Source organism: Pan troglodytes, chromosome 5 (assembly GCF_028858775.2).
Source record: "Pan troglodytes isolate AG18354 chromosome 5, NHGRI_mPanTro3-v2.0_pri, whole genome shotgun sequence".
Lineage (NCBI taxonomy): Eukaryota > Metazoa > Chordata > Mammalia > Primates > Hominidae > Pan > Pan troglodytes.
Genome location: NC_072403.2, coordinates 157290887 through 157306110, shown reverse-complemented (window position 1 = coordinate 157306110; position 15224 = coordinate 157290887). Strand labels below are relative to the sequence as shown.

The window sequence follows — 15224 nt, the reverse complement described above, 5'->3', positions numbered from 1 at the left end:
TAGTAAACTTGACAGTCAAGGCCACCACATCTGGGTGGAAAGCCCTTTCCCTCTTGTCAAAATCTGCGTAAAACAACTACAGCCATGTTAGGGGAAAAGAAAATATAAACAAAACATAAAATTTGATAATCAAAGCTGAGAAATTACTGCCTCCTCTGTAAAACATGCTCCCTTTCAGAGGGATGAAGCAATACAATCTTTGGAAGAAATTGGGGAAGTTTATATCAAGGTTGAAAAATGATGGTCTATTGAATATTATTAATATGGAGAAGTAGAGAAGAAATTTTAAAGAGAACAAAGAAGAAAAAGGAAAGGTGTTGAGGGTCTGCAGGCAGAGAGTATGAGAAAAGACCATATATTTTGTATATATTTTACTTGTCTAAATCCATCTTTAAGCTTAGTAAAATGAGCCCTAATTAAATTAATGATCATTTATTATATTGACAATATATGACAAATATATATTCATATAAAACATAAGCAAGGCTAAATATTTTAGGGTAAAAGTGAGTGAGTCATGGCTTAGAAAAAAAATTTTTAGTGATTAAATATTAAAAACAACAGGACCCTTATTGATTGATACTACCTTGTTGATTAATTGTGGCTTCATAATTTCAGTTTAGGAGGAATTTAGGGAAAACAACCTTGTTGAAAGGAATAGGGGAATAGTAGGATAAAAATAACAAAATTCTGTTTTATTGTACTGCCAATAAAACTGAGCAAAAATCAATTTCACATATAAAAATGGTGGTAATAGAGTTGGGGTAGTAGCTGAAAACCCTTAGAGCCCTGCCTAAGTGTCGTTAATTTTTCTGATGGTCAGTGAGGTCAGTTTTTTTGAGAAAGGTGAACTGACTTGCGATTAATTTATGTGGATTAGAGTGCAGTTTGAATAACATTTCTGGTTTCCAGTGACACAAAGATAACTGATATTTCAGATTTTTTTTTTACAAAAGATTACAGGAAGTATATGACATATCTGTAAGGAGAAATTCTTTGATAAAGAAAAGAATAAGAAAATAAAGAAAAAATAGTGTATCCCAATTATGAAAAGTACAAAACTGGGACTTTCATATTATATATCTAATTATCTAATTATATATGTATATACACACATAAATATATATATTTATATACACAATATAATTATACAAATCTATAATTATATATAGTTATATTTATATATCATGTATACAAATATATAGATTTGTATGAGATCTATATACTTCTATAATTATATATTTATGTAAAAATTTTATAATATAAATATATTTTATATTAATATATAGAGATGTGTATAACTATATTGTATATTTATATATGTATATATATTATCTCTCTCTCTCTACATATATATATATACCTCATATATATTCTATTTAACCTAATATTTTTAACAGGTGATTTAAAATCTATACTTCTGTGGATTTAAAAAATCTTTACAAATCCATCAGTTTTCACTTTATATACTTTGAAGGTATGGTTATGTGGCTTTTTAAAAATCATAGTTTAGTATCTTCACTTGTCTCTTTTTATAATTTTTTCCTTAAATTCTATTTTAGCTGATTTTAATGTTATTTGGTTTACTATTTTTCAGCTGTAGTTTGTCCAATCATCTTGTTGAAAGCCTGTTTTTTTAACTTAAAATATATCTCTTATAGATAGCACATATGTTTTATTTTAAATCCAAATCACATATTATCTTTCTTTAAAAGCTAGTCTGTTTATATTTATTGTTATAACTGGCATATTTGAACTTATTTCTACCATCTTATTTAAGTTTTTGGTTTACTCTTTTTTTCTCCTGCTTTTTTTTAACCTCTTATTGAACTGTGAAATTTTTTTTAAACAACTTCTCTTTAGTGGTAGTCCTTAAAATTTTTATAAACATCTTTGTGCAGAAATTAAACGTCCACAGAAATTAAAATTATTCTGTAATACTATTTTCACCTTTACAAAGGTATACAAATACATAAACATAATGTTCCTTTACAAAGATATACAAATGCATAAACATAATGGTAGGAAACTCCCTTCATTACTTCCAAAATACTATGCAACACCATGAAAAAAAGTCTGTTATTCAAAGGTAGCCAGAAAGCAAGGTTGAAAATTCGAGTACCCCTCACATGAAACTATGGAATATAATCTTCTCACAAAGTATCATTCTTCTTGTTTAGTCCTTCACTGTCTATTTACAGCATATCATATACTGTATTTTATCACCTGTTGGTGAAATAGTAAAATAAAATTAAAAAAAGAGAGAGCTTGCAAAAACAGTTAGTGTTACCACTGTGCAGTCATCCAGTGTTACCCCAGCTTCGGTTCTCAGAGAATTTGCTTAGGTCAATTCTATGGCTTGAATGTATCCCCAAAAGTTCATGTGTTGGAAACTTAATTTCCAGTGCAACAGTGCTGAGAGGTGGGATCTTTAAGAGGTAATTAGGTCCCAAAGGCTCTGCTCTTATAAATGGATTAATGCCATTTAGTGCCATTATTGTAGAAATGAGTTAGTTATCTTGGGAGTGCGTTTCTAATAAAAGGATCTCTCTCTCTCTCTCTCTTTCTATCTCTCTTCTCTTGTATTCATGCTGTCTTACCCTTTCACCTTCTGCCATGGGATGACACAGTAAGAGGGCTCTCTCTAGAACTGTAAGAAATAAATCTCTGTGCTTTATAAAGTAACTAGTCTCAGGTATTCTGTTATGGCAGCACAAAATGAACTAAGGCAGTAAGATGTAGACACTTAAATAGTATAATTAGTACCATAAATTATATACTCCATTGTCCTCCTGCCAGTGTAATTATTGTTGAAATAATTAGAAGTTTTCTAAGTGGATGTTCACGGTCAGGGCAAGGAACTAGTTAGATTCATGATTAGCTTTTAAATTTCAATGACCTCATTTATTTGAACAAATGTTTTTTATCTGTTATAAAAAGAACTTATAAAAGGTATACAAAAAGCAATGAAGAGGATGAAGTTACATCCATAATTATATGCATGCATAAACCACTGAAATTATTGATGCAGCCAGCATAAGACATAATTTTAAAAGTTCTAGTAGTACCATATGGTGAAAAATTTGCAGAAATTGTAGAATATCATAAGCATATGGGTATATTCCATATGATCTGAAGAAACTTTAGGGGCAAAGAGTATCATATCAAAGAATATGCTCTTTTAAGTGGCAAAATAGGTAAATATTAAATATTATTGGCTTGAATACTGTGGTGGTGGTGGTGATTTACATGTGTATGAATGTGTATAAGAGAAAGAGAACACAAAAAATGAGATGATTTAATTAAAATCAAGCATATTCATTATAAATATTTAATTTGGCTCTCAGAAGATGATCGTGTCAAAGCTGACTGGCAGAGACCATGGTTTTGATTTCAATATTCTTAACATTTTCCAGTAAAAGAAGCCAGCAATGCAAAAAACTAAATGACAGCCCTTAATAAAATATATTTTAAATTTTGATTTCAATATTTCTTTAAAATATTAACTATTCAATGTTTGTTTCATTTTAGCTCACTAACGTATATTTGATTTATTTAAACTATTGTTTGTATCATTCATATTTGTAATAGTTATTTCATTAATTATTAGTAAATTATTCAGAATGGTTTTTTTACCAAGTTCTTTTAGATTAGTAGTTTTCTGTCAAACTCCTCAAAATTTTTTCTGTTAGACACTGAATGTTAGTTATTACATGATCACATTGATAATTTTAGACTTTAGTGCAATGAAAATTTCTAAACACATAATGTGTCAAAGATAGACAAGTTTTTTCTTTTCCAAATGTAGTAGTCTTTCACAAAATTGAAGGCCCTTGTGCTAGAGAATAAAAATATGAGGAGTCTCACGATTTCTAACCAATACATTTGCTACAAGTTTGATCATTATATTTAAGGCAATTCACATCAAAATCTTTTGCAACCATTCTTCCAATTTTTGAGATTTGATTTCTGTTTCTATTCTTAGGTTTCCATCTGCCTGCGCTTTAAATATTTTTTCATAACCTGTCTGATATAGTTGTATTTTTGAAAAAGTTCTCATCAACTCAAAGGATATTAGACCTGGAAGGACTTTTGGAAATATTGTAGCCCAGTAGAATATTTTTCCATCCAACACATCTGAGGGCTATAACACGCTTCTGTTAGAAACTGTGGCTCACTGTACTGTACTGTTCAATGGTGAGGCCATGCGCTGCTGGGGAAAGGAGCGGAGGAGGGTGGCATTTAACAGAATTTGCTTGGGCAAGGGGTGTGTATAGTTTTAAAAAGCCACCCAAGAGATTTGGATGTGCCTCTTCCTGTTGAGAATCCTCATTCTGCAGGTAAAGTCACGTGGGAACAAAATAATTGTAGCTGTCTTTAGTGGAACTGGAAATAGAACCAAAGGCCTCTGACTCGCAGTCAAATGCCTTTTCTCAACACCATATTCAAGTTCCATAACAGTTAGACTTCTTTGATTTTCCAAGGAATATAAACAGACTTTGGTAAACTTAATTTAAAAAGACATTTTTAACTACATAGCATACTTCATGGAATTGAGGAGAAAAGTGGAAGAGCCAGGTTTCAGAGCAGCTCTGGGCACTCACCTTCAGGAATGAAGAGACATTCATTCACTGGCAGTCTGAATCAGAGCAACAGTCTATATGTCATTCTGCTTAAAAATCAGATTCAGTCAAGCGGGGTCATGAGCCCATCCTTTGGCCGGAGTGGAATGGAGTACCCTGATCAGAAGTCCCATCAAGACTGAGGAAGAATTAGTTTCCCAAAGAATGATTAGGGTGTTGTTACCCAAGGAAGGAAGAACTGGTAGCGGGCGGCCACAGCAACACATGTCTGCTAAAGCCCCCTTCCTGAGAGAAGTCTCATTCCAATAGAGTCTTCAAAGCTTCCTCTGTGACAAACAGTCCTGGCATCATTTCTGGATGGCTGGGCAGTGGTCACAGCAGAGATTCTCTTTTCCAGCACCTGTTACTCTCCCACTTGAGGCATCCTTTCCCCTCACCTGCACCCAGCAGTTGGGATGAAGCACACAATGGAGGAGATATTCCTGGAAAGAAGCTTTGCAGAAAAGAAAAAGTAAGAGTGAACAAGAACTGAGCAGGACACACTTAGCACTGAGCGGAAGAATTTGTGGGAATTTGCATCCATTTGTCTCCGATCTCTCAGAGCATTTCCTGAGGAGCAGGTATAGAAAAGTGGTTGCTTGTGTGCAGTAGATTAGTGGTGATGCAAAGGCCTCTGAGAAGCATATCACATACAGATGGAGAACAGAAATGTGCAGTGGCCGGCCCAGGTGACTACAGACTTTTCCCCTGGCTCTGCTCCTCTTCTCATGAATCTGAATGAAGTCACCAGAGACTGGAATTGGTGGTGAAGGATCAAGTGGGAGCAGTGAATTATCAGGGGTGTGAGGGAGGGAGTGGGCAGTGTGGTGAGATTGTAGTTTCCATCTTGATGATGGGGTCCAGGTGGAAGGGAGTACCTGAAGGAGCTGAAGGAGTGGGGCTCAGCTGCTGGAAGCTGTTATATCAAAGAGCCGCTCTCGAGGTGTGTGAAAATATAGCCATACACAGCCTAGAAGGTTGTGACCATGGGGAGGACTTTCTGCATTCAGGATTCAGCTGTGGAGTCTGGAGGCAGCCGCCTCAACTGTGTGGCTGAGGTTAGGTGGATTGAAAGTTGGTAGCATACTAGAAAAGTCTATATTCAGAAAAAAGTCACCCCCTCAATTTTAAGAAAATACCAGAAAAAGATGAATGTAAAATGGAGTGATGAAATTGGTAAGTTATTGCCTTGAGTTATACCTAGAGTCAAATTATATTGGAGCTTCAGCTAGAAATTTCATCTTAAAGTTCTTTTCTGGGAGGGTTATTTTTCCTGCCTGCATATATTAATGCACTATGCCATGAAAACACACTTACTGAATAGAATTTTAGCCCCTGAGCCTGACGAACTCAATACATTAATTTTTAAAAGCTATAAAATGGAAGAAAAGTGACAAACCAACTGCCTGAGATGCTAATGGGTCAAGGCATCTATGAGACGGGCAGTTTTGAGAGCTGTATTCTGCAGCACAAAATGCAAAAGTGTTTTTCCTACGTGAAGAACAGCAATACAGTTTTACAGACTTCTGTAGGATTTGGTACTACTGAAAACCCAAAGAGTCACACAGGCTAGGAAAGCTAAGTAGGACCCAGCTGAGGAGAAAGCCAAATTGAAATAAGCGAAGAGCAACTAAAACCTCTGAGGAATCTTATCTAATCGCTGAGCTGCACACCCAGCATAACGAGCTTCCTAAGCTTTCCTGGAACGCCAACAAGGTCTCCATATCACCTTGGCCAAGGCTGGGTCTGCTTAGCTATGAGGGAGATTTCAGCCATTAGGGGAAGAGATTCAATTCCTCAACAGAGGAAAATTTTCTCTCCCCTAAACATCCTGTAGAAACCCTTCTTACAGTTTTAAAAATTATTTTAACTTTCTTTTCACAAGATATATTTACTCTGGGAATATAATGACAGTAAAAAAAAAAATTAAGAAATCAGTGTACATTTCCTATGACCCCCTAAACATAAATCACCCTCAAAATGTTGTCAGTTTGTCTATTGTGTAACAAATCATCTATATTTTAATAACATAAAAATAAAAGTATATTGTGTAATGCTCTAAACTTATAAGTAAAAGCAGTCAAAACAGTTTTCTCTCAGGAAATATGGGACAACTTATTCTGGAATATAAATACCCTTATCTAGGCTAAAAGCTGCCATGTGCAAACTGTTCCTATAGAGGCAACACTCAACTCTCTGTGCTCCATCTCCCTACGTTATCCTTATTCCTCAGGCTTTCTGCCATTCCTCTATTTATCTGCTTGGTTTTTAATTCTTGCAAGTCATTGACACCCTTGTTGCTCAATATATCCTACTTCTGGGTAATAGGAAGAATTCGTGAAAACTGGAGCTATGTATATCCATATAAAATCCTATACAAACCAAAAGCCATAATTATAGTGGTCAAATTTTCATAAGAAAAGCATTGAGAAAATTCCAAGTTGTGAGATTGGGCATCAACTAACATAGTTCTGTGTTTAAGATAATCACAAACGTTAGAAAATTGTTGTGTTAATGACAATCTGCATTAAAAAAAAAAAGCCTGCCTGTTTTGAAAAAGATGCATAGCCTTCACTGGGAATATTGTATCCTAAACTCCTGCTTCTATTTAGAAAGAAAGTAACAACTCATTTAGGAGCTCTAAGCTGGGAGTTTTATATTTCTCTTTTTGCTGACAAGTGTACCCATGACCTCCATCCCTAAGTGGGCAGGATCAAGACAGTGGTTTCATGATCTGCAGCTGGGAGTGGGTGGTGATGCCATTCAGCTGCAGGGCCCAGAGCACAGTGCAACCAAAGCCAGTCTTCTGGTGTAAGTCAGGCTCAAGAAGCATGTGACTGTGTCCAGTCTAGAGAACAGAATGGAGAGCAAGAATGGAAACCAAATCAATGGCTTTGCAATTGGGGTCAGAGAAGCATAAGCAAATGGGCTTAGGAGCCTGGGGAGTTACCTGAGCAACAGAACTCGGGGGATGCAGTTCTCTCTGGAGTGTCAGCAACAAAGCTGGTGGGAGGCAGAGGAGCTATTACAGTTTCTGAAGAGTGAGGAACAAAGTAATCATCACAGGCACATTTTTAGAATAAGATAAGATAATGTACATTACAGTACTTCGTAAAGTGTAACACAAATGGGAGGTATCATTATTGTTATTAACATTATTATCATCATCACATAGCTCTGAACACCTCATAAGTCTATATGATGGAAAAGAATGAAAAGAAATAAGAACCTGATTCTTCACTCAACAATTTAGAAGCAAAATATCAGGCACAGATATAACTGGAAGTAAAACGACTTAACTAATATGTGCAAAATCTAAATTCAAAGCCTATCCTATGTGCACGTTCAGGGAAAAATTATGTTAGTAGTGGAAGGCTAGAGTATCTGTGGACCTATCAGGTTGAAAATTATCAGAGTAAAACAGGTAATCCTTCTCTGAGAAATGCGGAACGACTTCACAGATCAGGAGAGATTTCAGAATGTCTTTAAATTTTATGAAAGCCAACAGTATGGCTCAGGTGAAAACCATACATTGTCAGGCCACACATTTTAACATATTGAATGTTCTCCATTTCTTTTGATGTGTTCTGTTCTAGCCAATGAAAGCACAATTCTCTATAGGCAAACCCTAACTTTCCCTGAACTTGCATGCTTCCCAGAATAGTGCTCAATACTCTGTAGCTATTCAGTGAGTACTTGGTGATTATGATTAAAGTGACAGCGTGGTCAGAGCATGATCCAGTTTTGACAAAGGAAGCAATCTAGGTGGAGTGCACAGGTAGAGTGAACAAGAAACGAGACAAAGTAGGATACGGGGGGGAAAGTGAGCCAAAGAGGTCCTTGAAGAAAAATGGTTTAAAAAATAACCTTTTTTAGAAAGTAGAAGCCACAATAGAACTTTCTAGAATAAGACACTAAATAATAAACTGAAATGAGCTATGACAGCAGCTAGTGGGTAGACAGAGGGAAGGATAACATATTTTCAAAGGCAGGAAGTCCAGTGAGGAGAAATTACAGAATGGATTCAGGGTTGAGGAGGAAAGTGCTGTCCAGGAGAATTTGCTATCCACATTGGACTTGCAGGTCAGAGGGTAGAGAAGAGACAGAGAGTAAATGGTGATGTTAGAGTAATAGGATGTTAACACAGGACTCTCTGCCTTAGTTTTGCCTGAAGACTCAAAGGAGGAGGACAAAAGAGAGGTGATAAGCATTCCTCTTAATATTTCAAAGTATAATAGATCCTCTATGAGAAATTAAAAGGAAAATAAAGACGGGGAAAAATCTAGAGATATTTAGGATTTGAATTTGCAAAGAGCCTAGATTAGTTTTGAAGATAATTTCTTTAGCAGAAGCGAATCAACTGCTATGATAATCTTTACCACCCCATCCCCAACACAGGGCAGGGGAGATGTGTGCCTGTGCATATTCCTCTTTACCACCCCATCCCCAACACAGGGCAGGGGAGATGTGTGCCTGTGCATATTCCCCACTTCAAGCAGAGACCAACCGGCATCAAGAAAGCCACTTGGGAAGGTTAATTTAGAAATTCAGAGTTCATGAAGTAGAGAGACTGGTATCAAATCCACACCTAACGAAGCCAAAAGGCAAAAGATGGTGGCTGGCCAGCTATCCAGGACAGCAAAAAAGAAAGGGCTGCACTGGGAATGGCTGTACTTGTGCTGAAGGCAGAACTGAGTGTGGAAGGAGTTGGTCTGGAGTACTTCCATCCTGCCCAAGAGGAAGATCACCTCAGGTGCAGGGGACTGGAATCCAGCAGCGTCAAGCTTAGCTAGCACCCACACCATATTATGGCAGTACCAGTCAAGTAAACTTCCCTGCCTTTACCATCCCTCTCTCCCACTGAATCCATCTCTAAAAAGAAGGGAAAGACAATCTAGAGAAGGAGAGTGGGAAGAGGCCAAGTACAAGGAGGGGAAAATTGGAAGAGACTGCCTAAGCAACCTACCACTCCTCTCCATTTGTCCACTGTAGGCTTCCAAGCCACGGAGGAAAAAAGTGTGTAAATGATTCCGTCTACTTGCGAGGAGTTTTTATGTGAAAATAAGCCATTTGTCAGGACCCCAAAGCCTTGTAACTATGGCCAAGAGATAGAAGTTACAGGGTTAATATTTTCACTCAATATAAGAGAAGACATTCTCAAAGGAATATCAAAATATACATCAAAACTCACTGAATTTTATCTCATGAAGAGTTTCTTAGCATCACAGTAAGAACATAACATTTCCAGAATGATTGCACGGTCACCCTGAGTGCTGAAGGGGCTCTTGGTGGAGATATGGTAGAGATGATTCAACCACGGGCTGGAAAATGGACCACATCTTTGAAGTCTTTCTAATTTGTCTACTATTAAGATTCTATTAGCACAATTCATAAAACTCTATTCCTGCCTTCTTTCAAGTGCTGGATTTCACTTTACAGGGTATGGTGATAATTTCAAACTACAAAACAAAACTTCAAGTCTTCATTATATAAAGTTGTCATAAACCTTTAATGGCCCTTGTGAATGCTTTTGAAAATAATTTGGCTTGCTCTTTGCTCTTAATTGGGAATCATGCTCTGAAATATAACCAGGCAACTACATTTTTACGAAGTTTCTCCGCGACTTTCAAGACCTCCCTGTAGACATTCTCTGTATTTAACAACATCATTTTACTTAAACTGATTCAATGTAGTCACCTTCAAAATGAAAATTGTTTTTCCCGATTCTGTGCATTATGCTGATACTATTCTTTTTTCACAGTTACTGTTGATTTCATCCCCCTTAGTAAAAGAGAAAATTGATGTCATAAAGAGCAAATCCTGCCTTTTGTCACCATATCTAAATTACTATAGACTCCTTCACATCTTCTGAGCTGGTAGTAAGGGGTGGACTGGAGGTAGGGCTCAAAAAATTACAGCAGGGAAACCAACCAGCAGGGGACCCCAGATGCCTTCCGCTCGTTCTGTTGCCTTAGCCACTGTCATGGACAAAGCCTACCATCTCAGGGCCTCTTGCAAAATCACATTTTCTGGTTCCATACAACTATGACAAGCACAACAGGATGTTCATTTATTTAGCACAATTCTGACAGAAGTTATACTTTTCTCTCTACTGCTAGGCAATAGAATAGATGAGAAATGAACAGCATCCAAAGCCTCAATCCACTTGTTCAATCCCTCAGTAAATATATTCTAAATTTTGAAAAATGTGAATCTGAAAAGATCCCCATACTTTAGCAGATTATAATCTAAGCATGAGTATATAATTGATTTTTGGCCAGAACAATGTTGAGAGCTAAAGGAATTCAGTAAAAGGGAAAAATTAATTCTACAAAATCAGTTGATATGACCAGATATGTAATTTATTTTCTCTCTTATTTGTCCCCCATGGAGTACTTACACTTAATTCAGTAAGCTTTTGTAAGGTGCCTATTGACATTTCAGACCCATCTATTAAAGATTAAAGATATTTGTGATATTTAAAGATATTTGTGAGGAATGTGTGTATATTATGTGTACTTTGATATTCAACTATGTAGTTATTTAAAATTATGTTTATTCTATGTGTAATCTAAATGTGTATGTATGCCAGCATTGTCAAGATGAAGATGAATTTTTTTTTTTTTTTTTGAGACAGAGTCTCTCAGTGTCGCCCAGGCTAGAGTGCAATGGCGCAATCTTGGCTCACTGCAACCCCTGCCTCCCAGGTTCAAGAGATTCTCCTGCCTCAGCCTCCTGAGTAGCTGGGATTACAGACATTCTCAAAGGAATATCAAAATATACATCAAAACTCACTGAATTTTATCTCATGAAGAGTTTCTTAGCATCACAGTAAGAACATAACATTTCCAGAATGATTGCACGGTCACCCTGAGTGCTGAAGGGGCTCTTGGTGGAGATATGGTAGAGATGATTCAACCACGGGCTGGAAAATGGACCACATCTTTGAAGTCTTTCTAATTTGTCTACTATTAAGATTCTATTAGCACAATTCATAAAACTCTATTCCTGCCTTCTTTCAAGTGCTGGATTTCACTTTACAGGGTATGGTGATAATTTCAAACTACAAAATCCGCCACCACTCCCGGCCAATTTTTTGTACTTTTAGTAGAGACGGTTTCACTATGTTTGCCAGGCTGGCCTCGAACTCCTGACCTGGTGATCCGTCTCCCTCGGCCTCCCAAATTGCTGGGATTACAGGCGTGAGCCACCACACCCAGTCAGATGAAATTCTTTATCAAGTCAAGTCTGTACCTGCAAAGGTGGTTTTAGAAGACACACCTTCCCCTTGTTCTATACCTACTATTGTAAAAAGGGCCGAGAGGCTGATTTCACATAGACATGAATTCAAACCTCAACTTTACTCCATACTAACTGAATAGTTTTAGGCGATGTTCTTACGCTCTTTGAGTATTAGTATAAAGTAACATATATAAAATGCTTGGCATGTGTGGGTTGATGATTTTTGTAGCTGGTTAATGGTCCATGGGTATCGTACTTTTGTTTATGTTTGAAAATTTTCTAATTTTCTAATAAAATAATTTTAAAATGCCTGGAATGTGCAGAATTTTACATTCTAATTTTTTTTTTACCATTCTCAAACCTCATTTTTTCCCTTCTGAAGTTAATTGATTTCATGAGTTGTCACACTGACCACCTGTGCCAATATTGTAAAATTGATCACATTTTGTCTGAGTGCATTTGAACTGTTTCAAGTGATTATGTCTCAGCTCAATGTATAATTAGATATGTAGCAAATATATCTTGATGATGATTGTTTCCATTCTTAAATCAATCAAGTCATTATGCCAGGAGCAGTATCAAGGAAAATGTCATATTTGCACCTTTTATGTATCAGTTCAAAAATAAACTTATTAGGGAATGTATATTGTCATCATAGAAAGAGCTGGTATCTTTTATAATCATGAGACTTGATTACTGATCATAAGTGACTCTGGTCAAGTAGTCCTTTTGACCTCTGTTTCAAAATTGACAATGCATAGATAATATCTGCTTCTATTATTCTGTGGCAGGCATTCTCACAGAGGAAACATAAATAATCATCAGAGTCCCCCTAGTTCATATAGTAGATGAAAGATTCACATATCCTCCCTCATTAGCTTCCTTTATCTCATATCTCTTGTTTTCTGGGTTCCCATGTTGCCTGATGAAACTGTGATGTTATTAGAGAAAATTGGTCAGGTCATCTGCTAAAGCTCTGTGAAATATACTATTCATAACAATAACAAGAATTATTTTTAATGGGCCCACAGCTTTCTAAGAATCGTAAGTTTGGCTGGGGAGAGTCCTAAGTAATAGCAGGGGCTGCAAATGAAGATACAGTTTTAATATGTCTTTATAAACTTGGCTGTCCCACCTCAGACTCAACTTGTCTCAGCAAGCATATTGTCTTACCACCTGCTTTCATCCCCCAAAGCTAGCTTCTCTGTTTCTCACCATTAGCACCCTCATTCTCCAGGTTACTTGAGTTTGAAGACACAAAGTCAATATTGGCTCTACTCGGGCATTGTCCATAACTAGCCCTTGTTAATTCTTCATTCAAAATGTCTCCAACATACATACCTATTTCTTTATCATTGACAACTTCCAGCAGTAACTTTACTTAGGTCTTTATCCCTTCAAATTTAAATAACTCCAAAGATGTCCTTATTTTAATTGTCTTACAGTATTAATTTCATCATGTCAGTCACAGGCTTTTCTATTGCCTCGAAGGATTAAACTCTTAATTCCCAATAGGGCTCCAATTTGCCCTCAAACCTCTCATTAGTCTTCTTTAGGATTACTCTTCTCAGTAATTCTCAGACACACTCTACTTGGTCATTCTTTCTTTGTTACATTTTCCAGGAAAACTCATGTTCCCCCATGTCTTCTTCTATCCCCACATTTGCAAATCTTACCATTCTTCAAATCTAGTGCCACTTCAGCCTTTAGGTCTTTTCTACAATTTCGAGCAACATTGATTTAGCTCTTGCAACACCGTCTCTCATTAATCCTCATTTGGATACCCGATTGTGTTATTGTTTTATTTCCTAGGTGTATGTGGTAGCCAGCATCCAAGGAGGCTCCTGACATCTATACCCTTCTCCCATATTGAATCAAGGCTGACCTTTGGGGCCAATAGAGTGTGGCAGAAATGATGATGTGTTTCAAGCCAGGTCATTCATAAAACGCATAGTAACTGTCACCTTGCTCTCTCACTTGGAAGACATGCTCACCTTGGTCACTCACTTGGAAGACATGTCATCAGGACATTCAGGCAGCCCTATGGAGAGGTCAGTATGGATAGGAACGGATTAGCCAGCATTAATTTGCCAGCCATGTGAGTAAACCTCAGTGAAGTGGATTCTCTAGCGCTGTTCAAGCCAAGAGGAGTAACCACATGAGATCCCCTGTAAATAATCATCAGAGTCCCCCTAGCTCATATAGTAGATGAAAGCCCAGCCAATCCACTTCCACACTCCTGATTCACAGAAACTGGGAAAGATAATAATAAGTGAGTATTACTGTTTTAAGCCACTAAGCTTTATGGTGATACTTTAAATAATTAATAGAAAAAATAGTAGTGTATAATTTGCTCCCCATCTACATTGCAAGCTCCTCAAGCATAGAACACTTCTTTGAAATTTTAAAATCCAGGCAATAATTTATATATTATTAAACATCATAGCATAATTAGATACTGAGTGTGGAATTAGAAAAAGGAAGCAATATTTATTGACTTCTACTAAGGTGCTTTATATATACATGAACCTCATATACATAAAAATGGCTACCTATATGGAGAAATAGATAGTCTCTAAAGAATAAAATATTGTACCCAAACTGCAAAGTAATGAAGTCAATTTTTTTCTTTTTTTGTGATCACTTCCCAGACTTGTTTTTTTAAGTGAGATGATGTGTGTGAAAGGACTTAATAAACCATAAGTTGCTCTACAGACATGTGACATTACAGCTTGCATGAATTTATTTTCCTATCAAGTTCTTTAAAGGATAATTAATACTTCTGCTCTGATCTTTCTTTTGCTTAGAAATTCTGAGACTAGAATTAGATATGGCACTGTGATATAAACACTTCTAATTTCCTGAAAATCCATTAAAGGGCAAAATAAATAATTTTTTTGGTATTAGTACTTGCTGTGGTCTGAAAGCTTGTGTTCCCCAAGGTTATTTTGTTGAAACCTAGACCCCAAAGAAATGGTATTAAAAGGGAAGGCCTTTGGGAGATGACTGGGTCATGAGGGTGGAGCTCTCAAGAATGTCATTAGTGCTCCTATAAAAGAGGACTCAACTAGAAAGTGCCATCTAGGAAGCAGAGAGCCCTCACCAGATGCTGAATATGCTGGTGCCTTGATCTTGGACTTTCCAGCCTCCAGAATTGTGAGAAATAAATTGCTGCTGTTTATAAATTACCCAAGGCATTTTCTTATAGTAGCCTGAACTGACTAAGACAGTACCACTTTGTCCCATTTGCTGTTGTGTGCCCAGCAGGTATCTGTTTAAAACTGTATCAATCAAGTTCTCAGACTTGACGGATGAGGTAGGATGAGATGGCCCACTTAAGTGGGTCATTGAGGAGAATTT

General features: G+C 36.7%; 1 protein-coding gene across 1 annotated transcript in view; it reads left to right on the top strand.

Moving 5' to 3' along the window:
• EPM2A (EPM2A glucan phosphatase, laforin) overlaps window positions 1-15224 on the top strand; it is a 345250-nt gene that overhangs the window by 304254 nt on the left and 25772 nt on the right. The window lies entirely within an intron of this gene.